At 38.4% G+C, this 25,382-nt stretch overlaps 1 protein-coding gene across 3 annotated transcripts in view; it reads left to right on the top strand.

The window, feature by feature from the left end:
* Positions 1 to 25,382, top strand: part of NKAIN3 (sodium/potassium transporting ATPase interacting 3) — a 650,466-nt gene that overhangs the window by 229,197 nt on the left and 395,887 nt on the right. The gene's annotated exons all lie outside the window — the stretch shown is intronic.

A 25,382-nucleotide genomic window follows, 5' to 3' on the forward strand; every position in this document is an offset into this window, starting at 1 on the left:
ATCTATTTACAAGTTTCAGGGATACATATGAGAATATGGGGGGAGGGCATTATTTCACCTGCCATGCATCTTATTGGTGTGTTCTAATTTATAAATAGAGTATGAGTTTCAAAGTGCCAGTTCAAAGAAGCAAATTGCATGGTGCAATTCTACACTCCTCCCCTAAAACAACAGCAACAAAGATGACATTTCCTTAGAATTTATGGGTGCTTGCTATTTGTGCATGTGCAACTTAGGACTTGTGTGTTTTTTTCTGTGTTTGTAAGGTTAGACTTTGGAATTAAAAGAGGGTGTCTGAGGTGACCATGTCAGAATATGCTCCTTTACAGAGAACATTGGAGATCCCTTTTTCCCTCTCTCTTTCTAATGCTTTGCATTTCTCAACACCTGATGTGGAATTGATAATGGTTAAAAGCATCTTTTCCACTTCTTTGACTAGAGCAAAATGAAGCTATAAAAATATCTACGAACGCTGGGAAGCTCTTGGATATATGACTGATGTTTATTGCTAATGTAAAATGTTTTTGATTGTGAACATGTTGCTATGTGATCTTCTGAATAAAGATAATTTTGCACTGTGTGAATAATTTCCCGTTGTTTTCCAAAGTGTATGAGTGGTTAGAAAAAATATTTTTATTATATGGCTGTCAGTTTCACTATACAAAATTGAAACAATCTTGGAAGTGATGGGTACAACCAGATGGATGAAAATTTCTGATTCAAGTCTGGAATGTGAACAAAGCGTAAAATGCTGTTTGTGGATCATAAGTTATTTACTAGGACTTAGAACAATGTAATCAGTGCCTCAGCAACTATCTAGTTCTGCATACAGCAGACACTTAATAAATGTTTATTATTTGAATAAAAGAATAATTTTATTTTTCTTCCTGTCAATAGTTGCTCGATTCTGTTCTTCCCAATCAGTGCTTCGTACTACAATTGTTCATCCTATACCTAAAATTAATACACACTCTCAAATTTCTTACATTGTTTTGGAGAACACATGACTCAGCCTTTTTGCCAAATGCTATACCTTCCCAGAAGCCTTGTAATTATACTTTGTTAATTGCAAACCACAAAGCTGCCATCATTTCTTTCTCTCTCTTTAAAAAATGGTATCCCAGGATAGATAAAGGAGCCATGATTTATATGACTTTTTTCCTTTCTGTTACAAACTTGTCTCCCTCTCCCACAATAGGAAGACATTATTAGGCAGATTAAAAGGCTTTCCTTGTGAAATCTGTAAAAGAAGTGATGCCTCTACTCAGCTGCTCACTGCAATAGAGTAAGGGATGATAGAAAGGATGTGGAAAAAGAGATACAGGCTGAGATTGGTTCAGATGACCTTGGAGAGATTCTGCAGGCTCAGGCATCGGTGCTTGAAAGTTTTGTGTTTTAGTTTCATGGTATAAAAAGTACTGAAAAACGTCTTAGACAAAAAAAAGTGTGTTGTCTTTTAGGCTCATCTGAGACAGATATTCATCCTATAGTGATAGGGCTTCCTAAGGGAAGGTGATATGTTACTACTTGCAGGAAATAATTCTTTATATGTCTTGTTCCCTGGATAGCTATTTAAATGTGTGTGCTGGGCTGTGGAGAAAGTAGTTCTGTGAAAACCTGGGGAGACTTTGATTAGAGAGCAGTGAAGCCTCCCTGCAAATGCAGAGGAAGCACAAGGAAGGGGAAGTCAGTCCCTTCAGGTGGTGAACCTGAATCATTCCAGTCCAACCCTTTATAACCAAGGAACATTTTTTTTTTTTGCTTAGTTATGGCAGGTTCCCCGCTTGCCACAACTTGCTTTAGACCCATTCGTGCCCCTCCCCCTCCCCCTTGGCCGTCATTTTCTTGGATCTTATTTTCACTTTTCACTTCACTCAAGCCAAGTTACAAACATTAGTTTTCCTTTGCTTCATATCACGAAAGCCCCATCCACCATCACGTTAGGATGTGGCTTCTGTGACAACCATCAGCGCCACCAGCCAAGCCCCTCATTGTCCAGGGACCAGTTAGACATGCCTACTTGGTTTGCTTCTGTGATTTGTTGGGAGAACTTGATAAAATAACATGTTTGACATGCATGGCCAGCTCCAAAGTGTTCTTCAAAGATGACGGAATCAATCTTCTGTAAAGATGATGATCTAGTCCCTCACCGTCTTCACCTCTTAGCCAGGCTTCTGAGTTCATGTGAGTTTTATTATGGATTTTCTTTCAGAATACTGGTATTTTAGCATGACATTTTTAATATGTATTTTTAAAGTTACAATTTATTGAAGTGTAACATAAATCCAGAAACATACACCAATTTCAAGTGAGTGATAGAATGAATTTTCACGGTCAGAGTACCCACATAACAAACACCCAGATCAAGAAATAGGACATTACCATTGTCAGTGCTCCAATGCATACCTCATGCCCCTCACAATTCAACAGCTTTCTAAAACAGCATCTTTTAAGAATCCTGTGACTTCTCTACGTAGTCATCTGTGGTTTCCCCGGTATGTATTGCTCTATCTTTAGTGAGAAGGTCACTTTCTCTGTAGGGTGTAGCCTACATCACTTGTTGTAGGTATTTTTGCTTGCTCATCATTTTTTGGGCAAGCAAAAATACCTACAACAAGTGAAGGACATTTAAAGGATTGACCTCCTATGTGTGCAAAATCAGCATGAATACTACATGTGACAACTAAGACATTGATCATAGAGTAGGAGATAATCATGTGGGGTGGGGAGGGGTCCCAAGCAAAGCTTTCTCAAAAGCTGGGAAAGCCATGATAGAGACATTTCTTCTTATCCCTCATCTCACTCTGTACTTTGCACCCCAGATCCTGTTTCACTGTCTTATGTTAACTTTGACCACACACCCATCTATCCAGGGAGAGTTCCATCCAGCAAGATGTGTAGCCCTTGTTCTTCTCCTTCTTTATCCGCCAGCTTTGCTTATTTCTGAGCTTCCCCTGTCTGCTCCCTTCCTTTATTGTCAATGGTGCGTGTCTCCGACTTAATAAAAACGGCCTTGGGTTTTGTATTTCTAATCTATGGGCTATTAATGAAATGCAGCAGTGGTTTCATCCTTATCTCTAAACACCATGAGCATCCAAGTGCCAAGTGTATACTGTGATCACTAAATTGCCATGAGACACGGGCCCACAATTCCAGGAATGTGCCATTTGCCGTGAAGTTGTATCTGAAATTGCTGTTAACTCTTTCCTCTGACTATGGTCCTTCTACTAGAAATTTTCTTTCTTATCATAATTTTCCTAAATATTGTATATTTCTCTATTACTAGCCTCATTTATATTGAGAACTTTTAGACATTTCATTAAGTCACTCACTCCATGAAGATCTACTATGGCAAAGCATCTATTATAGGCAAAGCATTCTATTAGGTGCTGCAAAATAATGATAATTTGCATATGGATCTTGCCTTTGAACAAATTACCAAGGGACATAGGACGTGCATAAATATGTATATTTTAAGTGACCAAAAGGATTGACAGATGATGATATGGATGGTTGAAAAAGGAGAAATGGGGAGTAATACCTTAGGACCGGAGGAATTAATGAAAACCTTGTGAAGGAAGTGACATTTTAAGAGGACCTTGAAAGTTGGGTTGGTTTGGAATAAATGATGATTTGGTAAAGGAGCTCTTGGCAGTGGAATTAGGATGAATAAGAGAAAGGTGAAGACCAAATTGAGTTTGTATAAGGAACAGTCAATAGTTAGCTATTGTACCTGTTAGAAATGCTTGCAGATTAAAGGAACATCAACATCAAAAACAAATGCTACCACAGTAGCTCTAACTGAAAGGCCATTAAGGGCGTATTTTGCAAAAATCCTGGAGGTATTTTGTCCCAGACTGACCACCACCTTCATTCTTTGTTCAGGAACAGCTGTGTCATCAGGGGCTAGCCTTCTCTTCTCCCTCCACTCCATCATTCTTAGCACATTGGCTCCTCATGTCAGCTTACCATGGCAACTCGCAGCGGTGCAGAAACACATGTCCATCTCGAGATCAATTGTAGGGAGGTGATGGGTTTGTTATGATTGTCTTGGACCAACTGTACTCAGGGACCTTATGAAGATAAGGTTTGTTAACAAAGGGAAAGAAGAGAAAAGAGGAAGGAGGAAGGAAGCAGAAGGTGGAACCTAATAAGAAAAAAAGGAAAAAGACTGAGGAGGAGGTGGAAGAGGAGTAAGGAAAAAATGGCTGAAAACTTGAGTTTTAGGGGCACAGTGAGATCATTTTGGCTACAAAGTGAGGACCATATTATGGGTAAACCAGTAAATCCCATAGTCAGCTTTCAGTTTTTCTCCTTGACCTTTTGTTTCACCTGTTGGACCCTCTTGACTCACCTTCCCCCTCTGACTTGCTTTTTCCTGTTTTCCTCCTAGAGCTCTGGCTGCTCCTTCTCAAGGTCATTTGCCGGTGCCCGCCCTCCGTTTCCCATAAAAGTGGCAGTCCTCCGAGGTTTCTGTCCAGTTCCACTCTTCTCAGTCCCTCTAAGAAAACCCACATAAACTCAACAGCTTTACACACGTGGCTCTCAAACCTCCAGTACAAATCTTTAACTGCTCTTTCTGCCCTGGGTCTGGCTCCCTATAACCCTCCCGTGCAGCTCAGCCTCTGTGGCTTCCCTCAAGCTTTCTCCACACCCAGGAATTCCACATCCTTTCCTTGGTTTTGTCTAACAAATCACTTCTCATTCAAGAGGAGTTTCTTTCAGGATGAGCCCTGCAGTCTGGTTCCTATGGCCCTCCTCTGGGTTCCCTGTGCCCTCTCCCATCTCTTCAGTGCCTCTCTTCATGCTCACTTCACTGCACTTAATCACTGATTCAGGGACCAGCGACTCTCCAGGCCTCTCCAAGATCACTGTAGCCCGTGCGCTGCCGTCCACCCTCAGATCCCATCCAGATCTCTGGAAGAGTCTTATTAACTTCTTGGCAGCCCTCTAGCTGTTCTCCAAATTGTGCTTTATGTTGCAGCAAAATGATCTTTTCTAAACAATAGTAGTGTCATGACTATCCCCTGCCCAAAATCTTTCCCAAGGTTTCCTAATATTCTTAGGAGAAAGACAACAGCCCTGACATTTCAGACAGCGCCCTAAAAGGGGCCTCTCTTCCACCTTGATGCACATTTGTCTCCCTCTTGCTTTCTCTACCATAGTTCCACCGGCCTTCTTTGATTTACTCCAACGTGGCAGGCCATCCATCTTCCTCCACAGGATCTTTACAAATGCTTTCCTTTGCCTGGAATGTCTGTCTGTCTTTTCCACCTTCATCACACTAGCTGCTACTCAGCTGTCTGATTGTAGCTCAAGAGGTACTGCCTTGGGAAAGCCTTTCTTAGCATTTGGAGCCCTGACTTCATGAGCCTTGTCCCACTCATTCATTGTGCTTACCATTATTTATGACCATGGAATTGTTTTCGTGATTTTTTGATTCATACCTGTTTACTTCTGTAAATAGTCATCTCTGTAAGAGCAGCAGCTGGGCTATTTGGCTGGTGCTTTTATTCCTAGTGTCTTGTACGGTTTTTTGCATATTATAGATGCTTAATAAATATAGTGCTTTTAGCAAAATGAACTGACTTTCTATTTTATACCATGAAATTCTGGGACACTGAGACAAGCCTGGTTCAATGTTACATTCCCAGAACCTTGAAGAGTTTTTATCTATGAAGATTGCTAAAATTATTGATAAATGCTTGATTTAAGAAGTGATTGTTGATATCAAGCTAATGAATTTGTGATTATTGATGGAAGATTGTGTGTTTGTAGGCATTTATTGCCCTAACCAGCTAATCCCAGATACCCTCACCCAGCATGTCTCTCTAATGTTCCTAATCCATCCCTTCTACCCCAGTTTTTTCTTTTAAATGATCAGTGAGGGCCTGGAAGCATGCTCTCCCTTCTGCCTCCTCTGATCAGACCAAGGAAGCAGAGCTTCTATAATATATGACCATAGTTTCTTTAGTTTTGAGGGATTTGATGTTTGAAGATGCCTGTGTCTTGCCAACTTTGTAGTCAGCCGTTTCAGTCTGTTATTTATTGTGTTTTTTTAAAATCCTCACAACTGCCTCTCTTAATCTCAAATTTCACTATTCTACTTACTCAGTCCTTTCGTCTAGAAGCGACTCTGGGGAAGGAGGCACACTGAACACTTTCATGGACCCAGGTCCTAAATGACAATATGTACTTAGCAATGAACAAACAGTGCTGGTCAAACTGTTAGCACCTAAGCTGCTGTTCCTTTCATCTGTGGAGTCTATTTATGTGACCATATGTTTAAGCTCAGGTAAATCTTCAGTATCCTCTCGTCTTGCCATTCCTTTATGATTAGAAAGTCTTTTATTTAACATGGTTTTCATTTTCTTTGAACAGATGGGGCATTACCAACAAGTGACAAATGACTATCCTCCCAACAAATATTTAGAAACAAATAAAATGAACCACAAGAAATATGGCAGCAGGATGCATAGGAAACTCGCTAAGTAAATGAGTTGATCACATGATTTGCTTTCCTACTGGCATCATAAGATCCACTTTTGAAAACACATATATAAAATGGTCAAAGAAACTGATTTAGACAGATCAGTTACATCATATATATTTCCCCTGAACACAATTATTCAGGAAAATAAGTGATCTTTTCTTGTCAAAGCATTTGCTTTCTTAGAAGACAGCAGAGTTCTGTTTAGCCTCATGTAAGGAAATAGCATAATGCATTGTGATGAATAGATGCCTCATACCTTTCTAGGAAAGAAAAATTCTGAGACCATTGACTGTAACTAGAGGGACTGAAGCTAAATGCAACTATCTCCATCAGCAAAATAGACCCTGTTGCTGCTCTCATAGAGATTGAAATTTAGAGAGGGAGACAGATATTAATCAATCACAAAAACATGGTCATAAAGATAAGCGTGATGAATGAGACAAAGCTCCATGAAGTCATGAATCTGAATGGTAAGAAAGGCCTCCTCCAGGAAGTGATTCTTGAGCTGCAATCAAATAGGTGAGTAGGAGCTAGTGTGGTAAAGGTGGAGAATATGGGCAAACATTCCAGGTGAAAGAAAGAGCATTTGTGGCCAGACATGGTGGCTCACACCTGTAACCTAAGCACTTTGGGAGGCTGAAGGGGGCAGATACTTGAGCCAAGGAGTTTGAGATCAGCCTGGGAAAGATGCTGAAATCCCATCTCTACAGAAAATACAAAAATTAGCCAGGTGTGGTGGCACACACCTGTAGTTCCAGCTACTAGGGAGGCTGAGGTGGGAGGATCACTTGAGCCCAAGAGGTCGAGGCTGCAGATGTCACTGCACTCCAGCTGGGCAAGAGAGTAAAACCTATCTAAAAAATAAACAGATATAAAAGCATTTGTAAAGATCCTGTGGAGGAAGAAGATGGCATGGCACTTAGGAGTAAATGAAAGAAGGCTAGCGGAGTTGTGGCAGAGAAAGCAAGAGGGAGACAAATGTGCATCAGTGTAGAAGAGGAAGGCCCCTTGTAGGGCTCTACATGAAATGCTAGGGCCTTCCATGAGTTCCTGTTATTCTTTCTCCTGAGACTAACAGGAATTCTTGGACAGGTGTTTTCAGCAGAGAAAACCCAGCATACTCTCATTGTTTGAAAAAGCTCATATTGCAACTAAAGGCATTACATCTGCAAAGCTGCATTCTATGACATCAAGTTATGCTCAACATCAGAGTGTGCACTCATTCTAGATGTAAGCTACAAGAATAGTTGTAGCGAGACACAAGAGTACACATCCATTTGTATGTCTATATTCTGAATTTTTAAGTTGTGCTTTTCTAAACCAAATGATTTTATTGGAATATAGCTAATGTTACACATAAATTTTTCTACAAGTCATCAAAAACTGTATTTGTATAGTGAGGATGTATTTGTGTTGCATTGTTCCACTGGATTAAGTATAAAAAGTTATATGCTCACTTATAGATTTACTAATATTAGTGGCTTAGTGTCTCTTTGTGAACACCTTACCAGCAAGGATCTGAGTTTTCTTTATATTCCCATGGAGATACTAAGTAATCATTTTGTGATTAAATGAATTAATAAGAACACTTACTATTTACAAGTAATTGTCAGCCCATTCTGACCAATTATTTAAACCTTTTGATTAATTGCATACAAATATATTGAGCATGTAGGTTAAACTTAAAGAGAAATGGAAATTCTACTTACATTAATGGTTCTCATTTGTCCTTCATCTTAAACATGTTTATTACATGTAAAATTGTCATAATTCTCTGCTAGTTTTTTTATTTTAAAATTTTTTAGATATGCACCAATTCTTATTCTCTGAAATATTTCAACCTATGAGATGTGTTTAAAACATAAATGCATGGGATGAAAATGCCATAAACTGGAAACCTGAAATATCCTATAAATAGATGAAATTATATATAAGAACATCTTAAGAAGAGAGTAAAATTAAATCAGTAACTGATTGGACTTAAATGTGGGGGATATAAGTCCAATCAGAGTCCACAGTTCTTTGAGAGTTCATGTTTTGCATGAGTTAGTCATAGCAAAGTGATTAAATAATTCATATGTTACTACTCCTCACCCTTTTCGGATGAGTGTAGTGTAAGGGATGTTAATACACCTAAAAGCGAAAGATGGGAATACTGACTTCAGGGAGGAGCATGGAGCTAGGTGGCCTGCTCCACCCATCTCTCTTTCTTTCTCTCCTGAATTGTCAATATTCAAAGTTGTAGTGGCATCCCACATCTTTGAAAACAATTCTACTTTGATCTCACTTTCCCTTCAGCTTTTAGGTCCTTCCACCCCAAAATTATCTATAATGATATATGAGTGACGTGATTAAGTGTTGAGATAATCATAATCATTAGTTTGCGAAATAATTTTCATTTTCTCCCCCAGTCCTCCCTGACCACTACCCTTTGCCCCTGTCCACTTCCAAGGGCTCTATCCTCATAGTCATGAATATCACCTTGACTATAATATAACATGAGAATATTGTTTTCCCTGGCTATGTTTTCACAAAAACAAAATTATGCTAAATTTTAAGAAAAAAATTGTGCTAACTAGTCATTCTGATCTTAACTTTTTATATTCAACACTTTTCAAACTATTCACTTTCTAGATGTGCTTTTTAAAAATTTATTTTCCAGTTAGCAAATAAAAATTATATATATATATATATATATATATATATATGGTGTGCAAAATGATGTGTTGGCATATATGAGTAGATTTTAATCTATTTCTGATGTCTAGTTGGAGTTCCACAGCATAAACCTTGAACATTTTCTCTTCTTTTCCTAAATCGCTCTCTCTCTCCCCTGCCACAAACAACCCTGTGGTGAGCATCATTATGCACATTCCCTATTTTCTTTTCTTAGCTTTTATTTTAGGTTCAGGGATAAATGTGCAGTTTACATGGGTAAACTGCGTGTCACCGGAGCTTGTTGTACAACACCCACTACTCTCAAGAGAGAAATGCATTGAGTATACATATGGAGTGGAGCTGTTATATCCTAGGTGTGTGATTCATCAATTGCACCACGATTGATTTTCAGAAAGGCTATATTAATTTATACTCTCAACAAGAATCCACTAGAGTTTATGTTTCCCAACATTTTTCCAACACTTGGTATTATTTGGGCTCTCCGATTTTTGCAGTCTGGTGGAAATAAAGTCTTATCTTGTTTTACCTTGCATCTATTTGATTGCTAGTGAGGCTGAGTATTTCTTCATATACTGGTTAACCACTTGGTTTTCACTATAAATTGCATATTTAAATTATTTGCTTATTTTTCTATTGTGTTTCCTGTCTTCTTGATTTGGGGGTATTTCCTTAGATTCTTAAGATATTACTCCTTATTGATTGTAAATATTTCCTAGTCTATGGTCTGTGAACTTTGTCTAAGGTATTCCATGTTGAACAAATAGCTCCTTTGTTTTTTTTTTTTTTTTTTTTTTTTTTTTTTTTTTTTTAGAAAGGAAGTAAAGCACACATGGAAGAGAGCTAAGCTGGCAACTTAGGAGATTCAGGTGCTAAAAATTCCACATTTAGATGTGTGGTTTGTATGTTTGGCAGTCTCAATGTTTTCTAGATATTCTTCTATTAACTGTATAATAAAAGATTTTCACATTTAAGTTTCCCCTCTGTATGGTATGTAGTAAGGATTCCAGGTTTCTGTTTTTACTTTAATTGGTAGTTTTCTCCCAGTACCTCCTGCTAAACAGTCTACCATTTCACCATTGATTAATGGTGCCAGCACTATCATATATTAATTTAACCTTGTCACGTAGTATTTTCGGAGTTCTCTGTGTTACACCAGCACCATGCATCTGCTTATTAGCAGGACCTTAATATTCTTCATATATGGCAAAGCAAAATCCTTGTTTTTACTCTTTGTCAAAATAACCTTAGCTTGTTTTATGCATGTCATTGTCAAGTACGTTTTCCAAAATTCTCCAAATTGTTCTGGTTTTTTTTTTTGGCAAATTTGTTTGGCATTGTATCAAATTTATATGAAAACTTGAGAAAAATTAAGATCTTTGAAATGTGAAATTATCCCGCCCATGAACAAAACTTATCTCTCCTTTTACTTAAATATCTTTTATGATCTTTAACGGAGTTTTTAACATATAATTTGTACAAATTTTATGGGTTCTTGGCTAAGTTATTCCCTAGAAATTTATTAATTTTGTTGCTGTTGTAAATATACACCAGCAGTCTGTGGCTTTCTATTTGAGATTCTCCCTGTATATAAACCAAAGTGCCAATTTGATATTTTCATTTTGAACATCTCTCATTACCTAAAACTTCACATGTACTCAAATGTGTATTTGATCTCCACCCCACTTCCAGAATGTTCCCCCTTCAGTCTTCTACTATTTTAATAATAACTACCACTTTCAGTTTCTTCCACATATCTGATTATAAATCTTTTACAGATTTCCTACCTACACTATTCTCTTTTTCACCATTTCATTTGACCCCTCATTAAGTTCTACTTTAATGCTAAAGTTGATTATAAACATAGTCTTTTCAAAATTAGCACATAAATATTGACTGAAAAAAATGAATAAATTATAATATTTTTTCCTCTGATTGCAGAGGTTGGTGATGACTTTTAGATCATGGCAGCAATATTTTTCTTGCGTAAGCATAAAATATAATACCATTGACACAAGTACAGTATTTAAAATAAACTTGCCCTTAAAATGAAGTGGGTAATAATAAATAAGGATAGTATAAAATATGCTGTTATAACAAATATCACCAAACTCTGAAAGTTTATTTCTTACTAAGCAGAGTCTGCTGTGGGTATAGGTAACTCTCTAGGGCAATTGTTCTTCATCCCAGTTTTGGTAGTGATACAAGTGAATGGAATCTTTACCATCTTGTAGACACATTATCTGGAACTCAGTCTTGTTCACTGATTTTGAAGGCAAAGAGAACATTGTATGATTTTTCACCAGCAATGAGAAGCTTCAGATAGAAATGATACATTTCACTTCTACTCATAGACCATTGTCTGGAACTGCACCTAACTACAAAGAGGCAACACAGTTTAATTCCCCAAGAAGAATGGGTTGTGGAAGAGCACCAGTAGTCTCCACCCCAGAACGTGTATGACTAATAAACAAAAAGCAAATCTCCTCACCTATGACACAAAATCCTTCACGTTTCCTTCCAGCATTAGCATATTGTGATGTGGACATTTTATTCTCTCAGGACCATCGATTTTGATCTTCTGAGATAATATGGTCTACAGTTTGTTCAGAATGGTTCTATTTCTCATGTTTGCTTTCTAGAATTTCACTAGAAAGGAGAACTACCCAGGAGAAACTATATCTATCTAGAGCTAAATCTATATATTCATATCTATATCTTCCATTTCAAACGGCCTGGGAATCATAGCATGAGCTGCTCTGACTGTGGTCATATTTAGTGAAATGAATTAATTGTGAGGAAAATATTGTAGACTCTAGTGTAACTCAGCACCTTAAGATGCCCACTTGGGCCAGGCACAGTGGCTCACGCCTGCAATCCCAGCGCTTTGGAAGGTTGAAGTGGGCAGATCACTTGAGGTCAGGAGTTTGAACCAGGCTGGCCAACAAGGTGAAACTCCGCCTCTACTAAAAATACAAAAATTAGCCCGGCATGGTGGTGCACCCCTGTTATCCCAACTACTTGGGAGCCTGAGGCACGAGAATCTCTTGAACACAAGAGGCAGAGGTTGCAGTGAGCAGAGACTATGCCACTGCACTCCAGCCTGGGTAACAGAGCAAGACTCCATTTCAAAAGAAAAAAAAAAGAAAAAATAAAAGATACCCAGTTGATTCCATCATTGAATTTGTGTCTGATTTTGGGGTTGTTGGAGTTGGAGCATTAAATAGGATAATGCATGTGAAGCATTACCATGATCCCCATCACATAGTAAATGCTAAATGATCATGGGTATTGAGAATATATGATTTCATCATGGTTTAAACATTTGATCCTAACTTTTGGCATCAAGTACATTAGGTATCAAAAGGTTGAAAAAATTGTTTTTTTTCCTAAAAACACATAAACATTGCTTTTTAAAACTATGATTTTTTAAGTTAAAAGAGGAGACAAAAAATGAACCTTGAAATAGTTTGTCTGTGTATTTTAGGTGTTCGCAAATAATCTCAGCTGTTGCTAAGACAGCACAAGGAAGCAAATCTTTTAGTGACCTGTATTCTAGCTCAGTTTTCTGCTAACTAGCTTTAGGATTTAGAAGTGGCATTAATGGCTGGGTCCCAGTTTTGTGGGTTCTACTATGAAGGGATTTACTAGACAATCTCTCAGAGTCATTTTAGCACTCAAATTCTAATACTGAATAGCTTTCACAATGTGTGAAGTGGATATATTTTTCCTAAGGGTAAAATAAATACTCCAAAATATTTCATGTGGATCTTGGTACCGAATTTATACATATTAAACATTAGGACACAAAAAAGAAGTTGGAGACACCGTCCCTGCCTTCAGTGAGCTTCTAATACCAGTATGGATAAATTCCTGGCAGTGTTAGCATGTTATAAACAGGTGAAGTAACCAGAGACTTATATTTCAAAATGTCAAGGAAAAGATGGAGGAAGGGTTGACTTGCTAACATTCTCATGCTGATTCATTAGAATCTCTGGGAGCAGAAACCTCATATCTTCTGTTTTCATCCTTCTGGATGCTACCCTGTTTATACAGGCCAGACTCACTTTCTCTGACTCTTAAAATGGTGCTGTCATTAATAAATGTCACAGCAGAGAAAAGCTTCTGGTTTAGTGCATATTTTACTTTTTTAGAAGCTCAGACTCTATGAACACATACTCAACACAAATGGCTGCAATCACAGGGATTACACGTGTAGTATCTTCTTCTGGTATCATTAAAAGACACCTGAAGGGGGTTCAAAGAAGAAATTTAAAAATTGCTTTTAACTTGAAGTGATAGAATTGAATGCTGATCCCAAGAAATTCAGCATTCTGTAGGTATCTGCATAATCATCTGAATTATCATTCTGCATGATCGCTTTTTCTGGACAGAGTTGGTTCTGACAAGGGGCCTTTTCTCAATGCTAATCCATGAGTAAACATTTAAGAAAATCATCTGCAAGTTATAACACTGCTCTTATTTTCATAGCTAGTTGCATTCAAAATAGCTTCCTAAGTTTTCAGATTGCTAGGGCATCTTAGCTCTCTGAATGTAGCCTTATACTAGAAGACTCAAGCCGTGATCTCACACGTACTTCAGCACAGCCCTGTGCTGATGGACCAGGTCAGAGGCCTTCCCAGACCAGCCAGGCCACCTGAGGACTAGAAACGTGCCCTGATGGACTTGCAAAATTTCTTTTTAGTGTTTTCCCTTTTTTGCAGACTTTGCTTCATGTCTCCCATATACAAAGTGTGAAACAAGACAAACAAAAACCTTACAATTAACTTTTTTTTTTTGTATACATTAAATGTATGTCACCCACCTTAGATGTGTAACAGGCTGGGGTGCTGGGACTATGTAGATACCCTTAAAATCCTCTTCGTTGGGCTGCTTCTCAGCATGACCTTGTGGTGTACTATTTAAAATCCTGCAGTTCTGACTTCCTTCTTTTCCTCTTTCAACCTTTTAATCCTGTGCCAGATTTATGATGCTTAGGGAAGTATAATAAAAGATTTTACTCCCATTAAAGGATTCTTTCAGGATTGTGATTTAGTTACATTACAAATAGTAAAAACATAAAGTAAAATTAATTTTATAATATATTTTATTAGATTCACAAGCTCAAGTAGTTTCAAACATAATTAAAGTCTTTGAAACAAAGAAATAACTATAGGTTTTTATATCTAAATTAAAATTAAATAAAATTTAAAGTTTGGTTTCTCAGTCACACTGGCCTCATTTGAAGTATACATGTGACTGGTGGCTCCCATCTTAGACAGTCAAAGACCTTTTATTTTACTCAGATTTGGTAACATTTTACTGGAAAACAATATATAGGTCTGGACTTTTCTAAACCAAATGTTTTTATTGGAATATAGCTAGCACTACATGTAAATTTCTCTACAAGTCATCAAAAACTATATTTGTGTAGTAAGAATGTATTTGTGTTGAATCTGATCCATTGGATTAAGTGTAACAAGTTATATGCTCACTTATAGATTTACTAATAATAGTGGCTTAGTGTCTCCTTACCAGCAAGGATCTGAGTTTTCTAAGAAGAAATAGTGGTAACTTTGAGGGACAAGTGAAATGTCACAAAAATTATTTTTAAATATTTTTAAAGTTTTGGGAAAGTATGATTCACAAGGAAATAGCCGACTTCTGTTTGTGTGGAAAGAGTGCATGGCAAAGGAATTGTTAGAGGAGCCCTCCTCCATCTCAGATGGCAGCCAGACACAGATGAATGCACTGCAGCTCTAATGGGAGAGATTGTTTAGCTGTAAGAAAAAAATTTCTTTCTATTCAGAATAAAAAGTCATGAGAACTGTGTCCCTGGAGCTCATTGAAATTAGGGCAAATGTGCCTCTGTCTGGGATGATTTAGTTGCAGCCTTTCCTGAAGGATGGGGGATTGCACCAATCCTCTCTCAAGGTCTCTTCCTGCTGTGATGCTGTGATTCTAGGAAAACCCATGGGTAGAAAGGCCACACTGCCAGCTGTTTCTAAATGTCATTTTTGCAAGGACAATTAATCTTTGTGATTACATGACTAGTGCTATAGAGTTTTCAAACTTTTTGTCTTTCCCCTTGTCTGGGAATGTGTTGAAAACTGAGCAAGCACTGAGCTATGAATGCTGGGAAGCTGTGGCTTGGTGGAAGAGTCCTTTCTATGGCTGTAAGTGTGTTCAAAGGGCAGTAAATCCCATGTGTATTTCAGAGGGACACACACACGTTCCTCCTATTTAAATGGTTTTCAGAAAACTGCTGAGATCAAGGACACATCCACGTTCAGATAAAATGTAGAGGGTAGACCCATGGCCCCTGCTGACAAATAATCTTGAATTGCTTTAGTTGCTGGTAATGTAGCTGAATCATGGACAAAAGGGGCATCTTGGGTCTGGACCTGGATTGCAGCATCTGGCTCTCTACAATATCATTTCCCATTTACTTCTGAAGACTTATTAATGCAGAATACTAAGGGGCTGTCAATTCAAGAAAGAATGATTCTAGAAACTGGCAAATGTCTCAGGCTGATGTCATCAAATATCTTTTTTCCTGAATAAGATTTAGTTAAGGTTCCCCCTAAATGGTTTTATTTCTTAGTCCCAGAAAGTCTGAATTCTTAAATGCTATAATTACTTTTAAGACATTAGGAATGAGGGACTAGAAGTTCTCAGTGTGTTGGTTGAGATTTGGCATGAATTTTCTGGACCAGAGAGTGATGGCAATGTCAGTTAAATTGCCTGGCTACCCCAGGCCTTTCACGGAGAGTGAATAGGATGCAAAAAGCCTAAAGACAGCAGTGTGGGATTTTCTCTGAGGATAGATCTCATCATATCCAAATATAAAACATGTATTCATTTAAATACGGTCATATACTGCATAATGACATTTTGGCCAACTACAGGCCACATATACAAATGGTGGTCCTATAGGATTATAATGGAGCTGAAAGAATTCCTGTCACCTAATGATGCGGTAGCCATCGTGACATCATGGCACAAAAGGCATTACTCATGTGTTTGTGGTGATGCTGGTGTAAACAAATCTACTGTACTGCTAATTATATGAAAGTATAGCAATACATTATGTACAGCGAAAATACTAGCTAATGATAGTACATGACTATGTTACTAGCTTATTTATTTACTATGCTATACTTTTTATCCCCATTTTAGAGTGTACTTCTCTACTTATTAAAGAAATGTAACTATAAAACAGCCTCAGGCAGGTCCTTCAGGAGGTATCCGGAAGAAGACCTTGTCATCACAGGAGATGACATCTCCATGTGTGTCACTGACCCTGAAGACCTTCCAGTGGGGCAGGATGTGGATATGGCAGACAGTGACATTGATTATCCTGACTCTGTGTAGGCCTAGGCTAATGGGTGTGTTCTTGTCTTAATTGTTGATGAAAAAAAGTTTAAAAGTTAAAAAGAGCTAAAATAGAAAAAAGCTTATAGAATAAATATAGAAAATATAATATATTTAATATTAATTATAAAATAAGAATACATTTATGGCTGTAAAGTGCATTTGTCTTTTATGTGTGTGTGTGTGTGTATGTGTATATATAATTATATATATATATAATTTGTACTTTAGGTTCATGTGCCAGTCATGCAGGATTCTTGCATAGGTACATACATGGCAATGTGGTTTGCTGCCTCCATCCCTTGTCACCTGTATCTGGCATTTCTCCCCATGTTATCCCTCCCCAACCTCCCTACCCCTCAGGGTCCCTCCCTTGTCCCCCCTAACAGACCCCAGTGTATGATGCTCCCCTCCCTGTGTCCATGTGTTCTCATTGTTCAACACCCTCCTGTGAGTGAGAACATGCGGTGTTTGATTTTCTGTTCTTGTGTTAATTTGCTGAGAATGATGGTTTCCAGATTCATCCATGTCCCCACAGAGGACACAAACTCATCGTTTTTTTATGACTGCATAGTATTCCATGGTGTATATGTGCCACATTTTCTTTATTCAGTCTATCACTGATGGGCATTTGGGTTGATTCCAGGCCTTTGCTGCTGTAAACAGTGCCGCAATGAACATACGTGTGCATGTATCTTTATCATAGAACAATTTATAGTCCTTTGGGTATATATTCAGTAATGGAATTGCTGGGTCAAATGGAATTTCGATTTCTAGGTCCTTGAGGAATCGCCAGACTGTCTTCCACGTGGTTGAACTAATTTACATTCCCACCAACAGTGTAAAAGTGTTCCTATTTCTCCACATCCTCTCCAGCATCTGTTGTCTCCAGATTTTTTAATGATTGCCATTCTAACTGGCATGAAGTGCTGTCTCAATGTGGTTTTGATTTGCAATTCTCTAATGACCAGTAATGATGAGCATTTTTTATATATTTGTTGACCTCATATATGTCTTTTTTTGAAAGGTGTCTGTTCATGTCCTTTGCCCACTTTTGAATGGGTTTGGTTTTTTGCTTTTTGTCCCCCCCTCCTGCCCCCGTAAATCTGCTTTAGTTCTTTGTAGATTCTGGATATTAGCCCTTTGTCAGATGGGTAGATTGCAAAACTTTTTTCCCATTCTGTTGGTTGCCCATTCACTCTAATGATTGTTTTTCTTGCTGTACATAAGCTCTGGAGTCTAATTAGGTCCCACTTGTCTATTTTGGCTTTTGTTGCCAATGCTTTTGGTGTTTTAGTCATGAAGTCCTTGCCTATGCCTATGTCCTGAATGGTTTTGCCTAGATTTCCTCCTTCTAGGGTTTTATGGTGTTAGGTCTTATGTTTAAGTCTTTAATCCAACTGGCATTAATTTTAGTGTAAGGTGTCAGGAAGGGGTCCAGTTTCTGCTTTCTTCAGACTAGTAGCCAGTTTTCCCAACACCATTTATTAAATAGGGAATCCTTTCCCCATTGCTTGTTTTTGTCAGGTTTGTCAAAGATCAGTTGGTTGTAGATGTGTGGAGTTGCCTCCGAGGCCTCTGTTCTGTTCCATTGGTCTATATCTCTGTTGTGGTACCAATATCATGCTGTTTTTATTACTATAGCCTCATAGTACAGTTTGAAGTCAGGTAAAGTGATGCCTCCACCTTTGTTCTTTTTGCTTAGAATTGTCTTGGCTATGCAGGCTCACTTTTGTTTCCATATGAAGTTTAAGGTATTTTCTTCCAGTTCTGTGAAGAGGGTCATAGGTAGCTTGATGGAGATAGCATTGAATCTATAAACTACTTTGGGCAGTATGGTCATTTTTGTGATATTGATTCTTCCTAACCATGAGCATGGAGTGTTTTCCATCTGTTTGTGTCCTCTCTTATTTCCTTAAGCAGTGGTTCATAGTTATTCTTGAAAAGGTCCTTTACATCCTTTGTTAGTTGTATTCCTAGGTATTTTATTCTCTTTGTAGCAATTGTGAATGGGAGTTCACTCTTGATTTGGCTCTCTTTTTAGTCTGTCATTGGTGTGTAGGAATGCTTGTGATTTCTGCACATTGATTTTGTATCCTGAGGCTTTGCTGAAGTTACTTATTAGTTTAAGGAGATTTTGGACTGGGACCATGGGGTCTTCTAAATATACAATCATGTCATTTGCAAATAGAAACAATTTGACTTCCTTCTTTCCTATTGGAATACTCTTTATTTCTTTTTCATGCCTGATTACTCTGGCTAGAACTTCCAATACTATATTCAATAGGAGTGGTGAGAGAGAGTGCCAGATTTCAAAAGGAATGCTTCCAGTTTTTGCCCATTCAGTATGATATTGGCTGTGGGTTTGCCATAAATAGCTTTTATTATTTTGAGATATATTCCATAAATACCTAGTTTATTGATAATTTTTAGCACAACGCGCTGTTGAATTTTGTCAAAGGCCTTCTCTGCATCTAATGAGATAGTCATGTGGTTTTTGTCTTTGGTTCTGTTTATGTGGTGGATCACCTTTATATACTTGCATATGTTGAACCAGCCTTACATCCCTGGGATGAAGCCTACTTGATTGTGATGGGTAAGCTTTTTGATGTGCTGTTGCAATCAGTTTGCCAGCATTTTATTGAAGATTTTTGCATCTGTGTTTATCATGGATATTGGCCTGAAGTTTTCTTTTTTGGTTGAGTCCTTGCCAGGTTTTGGTATCAGGATGATGTTGGTCTCATAAAATGATTTGGGAAGGATTCCCTCTCTTTGGATTGTTTGGAATAGTTTCAGAAGGAGTGGTACCAGCTCCTCTATGTACATCTGGTAGAATTCATCTGTGAACCACTCTGGATGCAGGCTTTTTTTGGTTGATAGGCTATTAATTGCTGCCTCAACTTCAGCCCTTGTTACTGGTCTATTCAGGGTTTCGGCTTCTTCCTGGTTTAGGCTTGGCAGGAGGCAAGTGTCCAGGAATTTATCCATTTCTTCCAGGTTTACTGGTTTATGTGCATAGAGTTGTTTGTAGTAATCTCTGATGGTAGTTTGTGTTTCTGTGGAATAGGTGGTGTTATCCCCTGTATTGTTTTTTATTGCATCTATTTGATTCTTCTCTCTTTTCCTTTTTATTAATCTGGCTCATGATCTGTCTATTTTGTTGATCTTTTCAAAAAACTATCTCCTGGATTTATTGATTTTTGAAGGATTTTTTGTGTGTATGTTTCTCTCTCCTTCAGTTCTGCTCTGATCTTAGTTATTTTTTGTCTTCTGCTAGATTTGAAATTTTTTATCTTTCTCCTCTAGCTCTTTCAATTTTGATGATAGGCTGTTGATTTTAGGTCTTTCCTTGCTGTCATATGGGCATTTATTGCTGTAAATATCCCTCTAGACACTGCTTTAAATGTGTCCCAGAGTTTCTCGTATGTTGTATCATTGTTCTTGTTGGTTTCAAAGAATATCTTTGTTTCTGCCTTCATTTCATTTTTTATCCAGTCTGCATTCAAGATCCAGTTGTTCAGTTTCCATTAAGTTGTGCCATTCTGAGTTAGCTTCTTAATCCCTAGTTCTAATTTGAGTACACTATGGTCTGAGAGACTGTTATAATTTCCATTCTTTTGCATTTGCTGAGGAGTGATTTACTTCCAATTACATGGTCAATTTTAGAGTAGGTATGATCTGGTGCTGAGAAGAATGTATATTCTGTGGATCTGGGGTGGAGACTTCTGTAGATGTCTATTAGATTTGCTTGGTCCAGATCTGAGTTCAAGTCCTTTGTATCCTTGTTAATTTTCTGTCTCATTGATCTGTCTAATATTGACAGTGGAGTGTGTCTCCCACTATTATTGTGTGGGAGTCTAAGTCTCTTTATAGGTTGTTAAGAACTTACTTTATGTATCTGGGTGCTCCTGTATTTGGTGCATATGTATTCAGGATTGTTAGCTCTTTTTGTTGCATTAGTATTTTACCATTATGTAATTCCCTTCTTTGTCTCTTTTGATCTTTGTTGGTTTAAAGTCTATTTTATCAGAGACTAGAATTGCAACTCCTGCTTTTTTTGCTCTCCATTTGCTTGATAAATCTTCCTCCATCCCTTTATTTTGAGCCTATGCATGTCCTTGCATGTGAGATGGGTTTCCTGAATACAGCACACTGATGGGTTTTGAATTTTTAACCAATTTGCCAGTCTGTGTCTTTTGATTGGTGCATTTAGCCCGTTTACATTTAAGGTTAATATTGTTATGTGTGAATTTGATCCTGCGCTTTTGATACCAGCTGGCTGTTTTGCCCATTAGTTGATGCAGCTTCTTCATTGGATCAAAGGTCTTTACCATTTGATACGTTTTTGGAGTGGCTGGTGGTTCCTTTCTATGTTTAGGCTTCTTTCAGGAGCTCTTATAAGCAGGCCTGGTGGTGACAAAATCTCTCAGTAATTGCTTGTTCATAAAGGATTTATTTCTCCTTTGCTTATGAAGCTTAGTTTGGCTGGATATCAAATTCTAGGTTGAAAGTTATTTTCTTTACGGATGTTGAATATTGGCCCCCACTCTCTTCTGGTTTGTAGAGTTTCTGCCAAGAGATCTCCTGTTAGTCTGATGGGCTTCCCTTTGTAGGTAACCCAACCTTTCTCTCTGGCTGCCCTTAGGATTTTTTTCTTCATTTCAACCCTGGTGAATCTGAGGATTTTGTGCCTTGGGGTTGCTGTTCTTGAGTAAAATGTTTGTGGTGTTCTCTGTATTTCCTGGACTTGAATATTGGCCTGCCTTGCTAGGTTGGGGAAGTTCTCCTGGATCATATCCTGAAGAGTGTTTTCCAGCTTGGATCATTCTCTCTGTCACATTCAGGTACACCTATCAAACACAGATTAGGTCTTTTCACATAATCCCATATTTCTTGGAGGCTTTGTTCTTTTCTTTTCACTCTTTTTTCTCTAATTTTGCCTTCTTGTTTTATTTCATTGAGTTAATCTTCAGTCTCTGATATCCGTTCTTCTTCTTGGTAGATTGGCTATTGAAGCTTGTGTTTGCTTTGCAAATTCTCGTGTTGTGTTTTTCACTGCCATCAAGTCATTTATATTCTTCTCTAAACTGTTTATTCTCGTTAACATTTCGTCTAACCTTTTTTCAAGGTTCTTAGTTTCTTTGAATTGGGTTAGAACATATTCTTTTAGCTCAGAGATGTTTGTTATTACCTACCTTCTGAAGCCTGTTTCTGTCAATTCATCAGACTCATTCTCCATCCAGCTTTGTTCCCTTGCTGGTGAGGGGTTGTGATCATTTGGAGGAGGAGAGACATTCTGGTTTTTGGTGTTTTCATCCTTTTTGTGCTGGTTTCTTCCCATCTTTGTGGATTTATCCACCTGTGATCTTTGTAGTTGGTGACTTTTGGATGGAGTTTCTGAGTAGATGTCCTTTTTGTTGATGTTGAAATTATTTCTTTCTGTTTTTTAGTTTTCCTTCTAAAAGTCCCCTCTGCTGTAGGACGCTGGAGGTCCACTTCAGACCCTGCTTTCCTGGGGATCACCTGTGGTGGCTGCAGAACAGTAAGGGCTGATGCAAGTTTCTTCTTCTGTTATCTTTGTCCCAGAAGGGTACCTGCTAGATGTCAGCCTGAGCTGTCCTTTATGAGGTGTCTCTTTGGATATACAGGGGTCAGGGAGCTGCTCAAGGAGACAGTCTGTCCCTATAGGAGCTCAAGTGCTGAGCTGGGAGCTCCATTGTTCTGTTCAGAGCTGCTGGGCAGGTAAGTTTAAGTCTGTTGCAGTGGAAGTCATAACCGCCTTTTTTCCCAGGTGCTCTGTCCTGGGAAGATGGGCCTTTCTTTATAAGTTCCTGACATGCTGCTGACTTTTTTCAGAGATTCCCTGCCCAGCAAGGAGGTAGTCTAATCACAGTCCGCCAGCAGAGGCATTACTGAGCTGCTGTCGGCTCTGCCCAGCTGCTGTGTGAACCTCCTTGCAATTTTGTTTACGGAGGTACAGTTAGAACTGCCTCGGTAATGGCAGTCTGCCTCAGTAATGGCAGACTGCCTAGGTAATGGTGGAGTGCCTCTTTAAAGGCAGATTGCCTTGGTAATGGCAGACTGCCTCGGTAATGGTGGACTGCCTCAGTATTGGTTGACTGCCTCAGTAATGGCTGACGCCCTTCCCCCCACCGAGCTGGACCGTCCTGGGTCCAGCTGTGCTTGCTGTGAAACTCTCAATCCAGAGCGTTTCTGATTGTTGGTCTTTGTGGGAGTGGGATCCGCTGAGCCAGATCACCTGGCTCCCTGTTTCAGCCTCCTTTTTTTCAGTTGAGTGGGCAGCTCTGTATCCCAGGTATTCCAGACGCAAGTTGAAATGGCCGCCTACCCAGAGTAACTTCCATCCTGCAATCTCCAATCATCATAAATGCCCTATACAGGTGTGCCATTTTTTTTCTTTTATATTGTACCTTTTCAATGTTTATATACACAAATACTCATAATTTTGTTACAGTTGCCTACAGAGTTCAGTAAAATAACATGCTGTACATATTTGTAGCCTGGAAGCAACACATTATACTGTATAATCTAGATGTGTGGCAGGCTATACCATCTAGGTTAGTATAAGTGCACTCTGTGATATTCTCACAACAAAACTGTCTAATAACCCATTTCTCAGAACAAATCTCATTGTTAAAGCCTGATTTTATTGTGCTTGAGAGAGCTAAGGAACACTTAACCTTGGGCCATAATAACACAGTAAGGAACTTTCTCAATATTGACCACATTTCTCAATATTCTTTAATTACTTACTTAAATAAATACAAAAGTTTAAAGCAGTTCAGTGAAAAGTAAATGACTAGTGAAACTTGTAAGAGAGAGTAATTAAATAGCCCACTGGGTTTCACTGTTGTATACCAGAAATTGACATGTTCAGGACTGGAATATGTTTTTAGGAGCAGGAGAGGGAAAATGGTTAGGTCTACACTATACGATGCACAACATGGGACATTGTGGGGCCTCCTAAGTTACCACAGTAGGTGATCTCTGGATTTCGTATGACCGTGAAGACACCAGGGCTCTGAAAATTAGAAGAAGGGAAGGAGATAATGTACCCAGAGCAAGTGTGTTTCATGCTTACAGATACGTCAGCTCTCCTTTGGAGTGTGCAGTGGAGCAAGGTAAGAAGCGCTGAGTTCTGACTGTGATGCCAGTAGCACTACCTGGAGCCAGTGCTCTTCCAAGCCTCAGGGAGAGGAGGATTAATTAGATCCAGCTGTCTGGTCCATCCTTATTATTTTACAGACATTTAACATAGCCGCAAGGAATTCTTACTGTGTTGCTTTGGTCCTCAAGGATGAAGATCTAGTCTTATATTGATAATAATTACTTTTATATAATATTTTCTATAATGTAAAGCTGCAGACAAGACTCTTTATGTTAATGGCATTGGTAAATCCACTAGACTCCTGGTCATGTATGTATATGAAAAACAAGGAAGTATGGAAAAAAGAAGTATAAAGTTCACCGGGCTAAGTCCACCCCCCACCCAAAATTCTTGGGCAAGAAAGATTTTAAGGCAAGCAGTTGGTTTTAAGAATAATAAATAGGCTATATCTCTGATTTGTCTAAAGATTCATGTTGGCATCTCCAAAGTTTTCCACTACAGAGATTTATGCTGTCATTGGATCTAATTATGAATTAATGATTGATTCATTCAGGGAATAACTCAACCAAATGGCAGTGAATTGAAAAATGAGCAGACCCTGAAGGGACACATTGGCAGTGATAACTAATTCTGTCTGCTGATGGCAATCAGCATAGGTCACTTAGAAAATAGCCCTGGATGGAACCAATTACTCACCTTCAATCCACAGTGAGTGGTTTCCTCAGCCTTGCACTACTGACATCAATTAACCCTCATGGCATTCTTCAATTATTTGAAGTCTCCAGGCACACCCATCCTTCTGAGGTAGCTACTGAGAACATTTCAAGTTTGTTTTGCTTTCTTTGAAAAGGTTTTAAGCCGAACAGCTGTGATATTTTCACTCTTTATTCTTAAAAGCGCTCTGCCCATCCATGTTGGTTACTTGTTTACTTTGTACTTACTACTGAGTACATCTTGACATTTTATAAATGAATACAGGTCTACAGAGAATTCTTGAGGTACTTGGATTTAATAGCTACTCTAGTTTGGTGCTCTATATGATCATATTAAAGATGTATTAATTGCACATCAAGATTGATTTTACTGAAGGATCATGAGAAAAAAACCCACACCAAACCATCTATTGTTCTTTCAACTCTCTTTGAAGAGGCTGCTGTGGCAGGGGTTGGTATGGAGAGACCCTTGAAGGGTAAATGATTTCATATAAACTTCTTCAATTAGCAACAGCTTTATAATTCCTGCTGTGAGCCATCAACTACACTCGGATTGGTTTTAGTGGGGAAACTGTGAACGAAGAGTCCTGCCACAGAACCCCCCAATGAGAGCTGATTACATTTTTTTCAAGTGCTTACACAAGGATGCATACTTAAAAGTGAATTGTAACCTTTTCAAAATTGACATTTCAAAAGAAACAAATATTGAGTAGTGGGAGGAGGAGGAGGCAGAAGAGGCAATTTCATAACCTAAGGAAAGGATATCAGAAGGAGGCCTTGCTCTTGGTAAATATATCAAACACTGCATGCAGTAACCCTCTTTCTCTTCTGTTTTGTAAACCAGCTTCTCGATTTTCTTGTCCAAGTGTTCTCATCATTTAGCTCCCACTTATCAGTGAAAACGTGGTATTTGGTTTTCTGCTTCTGTGTTAGTTTGCTAAGGACAATGGCCTCCAGCTCCAACCACGTCCCTGCAAAAGAATATAAATCATTCTAT

This window comes from Sapajus apella, unplaced genomic scaffold, assembly GCF_009761245.1.
Source record: "Sapajus apella isolate SASKATOON/1434 unplaced genomic scaffold, GSC_monkey_1.0 scaffold35, whole genome shotgun sequence".
NCBI lineage: Eukaryota > Metazoa > Chordata > Mammalia > Primates > Cebidae > Sapajus > Sapajus apella.